Raw genomic sequence first — 4,233 nt, 5'->3', positions numbered from 1 at the left:
TCTGTGTGCCTGCCGTTCACGGCTCTGAGCTGCCCTCCCTGGCTGCTGGGTGCAAGAGCTCAAGAGCAACAGCCAAATTAGGTTGCCTTAATTTGGATCCTGAGCCATGATGACTGTCCTGCATAACCTTACTTGTGTTTTAGGCAACTCTGGAAAGGTATTAACAAGCTTCAGGCAAGGAGAAACAAATATCTTCTTATGATATGTAGATTTGCCAAAAGCAATACAATAGCAAAATGAAAACAGGGCAGCTAGAACCAGATAAACCACGTTACCTCTTCATTCAGTCGCATCGATCTATAAAGGAAATTTAAAATTTTTGTCCTTGGAGTGTGGAGATATTCTCTTAGAATATGTAGATTTGCCAGTAGCAATATTAAAGCAAAATGAAAACAGAGTGGCTAGAACCCGTAGGATGTTTGTTACTTCTCTGTCCGGGAGCATCAATCTCCAAGGGAAATTTCAATTTTTTTGTTTTAAGAGTGTTTCTTTGTCTGTGCTAACATCAGAAATTGGAGAGGAAGGACAGAGAAAATTCATCCAGAGAGAAGATGCAACGTGTCCATCCAGATGCCAGATTTGTGGCTGCACTTCTCTAGAGGAAGGTGGTTCTTTGCAGACGGGTAGAGACGAGTAGAGTCTTTGAAGGATGTGCAGTGGGAAAATATGAGCTCACAGGGTAGATTCTATAATCTTACTTCTAGATTAATATTTTTGAGGCATTTCCATGGTTGCTGTCTTCTTGCTGTTTCATCTAGCACCCCAGCGAGGCCCAGGTGAGCTCTAGAATTTTGAGATGATAAATGGTGGTTCTTGTTCTTAAGCCATGAGAGTGAGGGTTGCTACATAGTGAGGGATAGATGAAGCACTTTTGTGTGGCTGCTGCCTTTGAGGGACTGTAGACAAGTGTCCCATGGGACCACTGTGTCACTACTGGCTGGGACCCTATTGGAGGACAGAGCCAGTATCCGGAACATCTGTACGCAGAGCAGATGAGCACAAGGATCGGTTGGAAGCCATCTGTGTTGGACCTCCATCAAATCTTTGGCATGTTTGCCTTTACTCCATTCAGTTTTTCTCTCCTTTGCAGAGGACGGGGCTTCCCACGTCTGTGACAGGAGACGATTTCTGCTTCTCGGACTCTTTGTGGGCAGAGTCCGTTCCTGTGTTTAAGTCATCCTCACTCAGCATTGTCCACCCTGCCTTATCCTGTGGTCCAAGACAGAGCACGTGCTCAGCAGACTGTAATATAATTTAAATCTTGACCCCCTGGAGCTCATTCCTTCTTTTTCCTCCCTCCCTTTCTTCTTGCTCTCTATCTGTTCTTTATGCAAGACCTGTGCACTAAGTAGCTGTGATAGACCCAACGCTAGGCTGGGTGTTGGGGCAGATCACAACATGAGTAAATCTGTGCTTGCCTGCCTTACACATTCACCTAACAGTTGTCATTTGAGATAGTGTTTTTTTTTTTTAATTTTTGTTTTATTGTTTTAATTGTTTCAATTACAGTTGTGTGGTTTATCTCTTTTCTTTTTTTTATAAATTTATTTTTTATTGGTGTTCAATTTGCCAACATATAGAATAATACCCAGTGCTCATCCCATCAAGTGCCCCCCTCAGTGCCCGTCACCCAGTCACCCCCACCCCCCGCCCACCTCCCCTTCTACCACCCCTAGTTCATTTCCCAGAGTTAGGAGCCTCTCATGTTCAGTCTCCCTTTCTGATATTTCCCACTCATTTTTTCTCCTTTCCCCTTTATTCCCTTTCACTATTTTTTATATTCCCCAAATGAATGAGACCATATAATATTTGTCCTTCTCCAATTGACTTATTTCACTCAGCATTATACCCTCCAGCTCCTTCCACGTCGAAGCAAATGGTGGGTATTTGTCGTTTCTAATGGCTGAGGAATATTCCATTGTATACATAGACCACATCTTCTTTATCCATCATCTTTCGATGGACACCGAGGCACCTTCCACAGTTTGGCTATTGTGGACGTTGCTGCTAGAAACGTCGGGGTGCAGGTGTCCTGGCGTTTCACTGCATCTGTATCTTTGGGGTAAATCCCCAGCAGGGCAATTGCTGGGTTGTAGGGCAGGTCTATTTTTAACTCTTTGAGGAACCTCCACACAGTTTTCCAGAGTGGCTGCACCAGGTCACATTCCCATCAACAGTGAGATAGTGTTTGCAGGACTTTGTGTTAGGGTGAGGGAGGCACCCAGCCCCTTCTCTAGCAGAAAACTAAAGACTCAGACACTTGCTAAGAGGCAAAGCTGATACTGAGAAAAGGCCGCAGGAGAATTGAAGACAAACTGCTGGAAGGCATTGAGGTTGAAAAGATACATTAAAGTCAGATTATGGGAGTCCTTTAATGCTTGTCTAAGGATTTGGGCCTTTTTCTGTGCCTAATGGGAAGTCATTAAAGATTTTTGAGATGCAGAAGCCTATGGTAAGAGCTGAACGAGAGAGAAGTGTGGGGCCACGGGAGAATTCTGAGATGGGGGTGGTGAGTTAGGCTTATCAGCTGGGGGGTGAGGAAGCAGAGCTGTCATTGAGTTATTTGTCACAGAAGTCTTGAAGCTTGAGTCCCGGTGGTGTGCGTCGCCTTGGGCTGACGGCCAGTAGCTCCAAGCGTTCAGGTCCTGAGGTCCTGAGGAGGTCCTGAGGAGGTCCTGAGGAGCAGTTGTGCCATCCTGTTGATGGCAGTGGGGCATCAAGATTCCAGGATGCTGGGATTTAAGGCCTGCTGGAGGCCAGGGTTTACGTAGGACTTGGGAGACCGTGTCACACAAGACAAATTTACTTGGTCACACAAGGCCAGCAAACTGTTCTTTTGGCCATGTCCACTCTGACAAATGAATCTTTTCTTGCTTCCAGATCAATAGTCACTGAGCTAAAGAATTGTTGGAGATAATTTTTGACTCAGTGGAGCCTATTTCCTATAAATCATATTTATTTACACATCCATTCATTCACAAATATTGGTTAAGAGGCGCCGTGGCATCATGATAGGTAGCACATTGGTGGTGGGGGGTGGGAGTGTCTGTCCTCTCTCCCATGGAATAATGGTGATGGTAGATGGCAGGATTGTATTTCCTTTTTTTTCTCTTTTTTTAAAAATAAATATGCCTTTGTTTGGCAAAATAAAATATTGACAAGCTTATGTTAATATCCCACCTCCCTCCCTGGTCCGCGAGTCTCAGGATAGAAATCATTGCTTCGTGACACAGGCTGCACATAGTTTTTAGCCTGTCCAAATGTTTATTACAGACTTAGAAAGGCAATGATGATACTCCCGTCAAGTTGCTGCATGACAGGAATAGGAAAGGGTCCTAATATGCAGGTATCCGATATGCTGGCTCACGGTCCAAAGCTTTCTGAACAAACGGCCGGTGCCATCGGGAGCCGGACTGTGGAAGCGGCTGACAACACAGAGGCAGGTGGCGGTTACGGCAGAGGCACCGTGGCTCGGACCAGAGCTGGCCCGGGGTCTGGACTGGCCAGCCTCCTCCTCGAGAGCAACGCTGACGGACAAGAGGCATCTAGGAAAGAACGGCCAGGATGGGCAAGGCATTATTTTGGAACAGAAACAGGTGTCCTTCACTGTCCTTCAAACAGGATGCCACTGGCCTCTGAGTCTGGGGGAGCTTGTGGCAAAATAAAAGGGGGAGGATAGCTTGAGGCAAAAGGTAGCAAAGCCTAAGAGTGCTTATAAGAAGAACAACCAAAACCCAAAGTTGTACTGTTGTAGTATAGAGGCTTCTGAGTGTTTTGTGAATCCCACCAGGAGGCAGAACTAGGACGGAGGATGGAGGCTCCAGGAGACCCCGCTCGTCTCATGCTCAGAAAGCAAAACAGAACACCCAAGCCCAACGATTAGCACTTACCCCACGTGGGACCTATTGCTGTTTTGCCTACTTCCTCATTCCGTATCTAGCTCCTCAATGAACAGACCTCATATTTGACCATTTGGTGCCTCTCCAGACCAGCAGCCATGAAAGTGCCTGGCTCCTAGTGGGGGACAGGCAAGCATCTTGAATTTAATTCAATGCTTCACTGCCCAAGTGTTGATCGGCGTCCAAAATGGCAAGTTCTCATAAAATTCTTTTGAGGCTCCCTCTGTATCATTGATCCATAAGTAGAGATTGCTCAGTACACTAAAATCTTAACTTGTAATCCCTGTGGTAGGAGGGTAAAACAGCACTCTGCCTCAGTTTCTCCATATATACA

Source organism: Vulpes vulpes, chromosome 4, assembly GCF_048418805.1.
Source record: "Vulpes vulpes isolate BD-2025 chromosome 4, VulVul3, whole genome shotgun sequence".
Taxonomy (NCBI): domain Eukaryota; kingdom Metazoa; phylum Chordata; class Mammalia; order Carnivora; family Canidae; genus Vulpes; species Vulpes vulpes.
The sequence above is the reverse complement of the archived record's forward strand: the minus strand, read 5'-3'. Positions refer to the sequence as shown.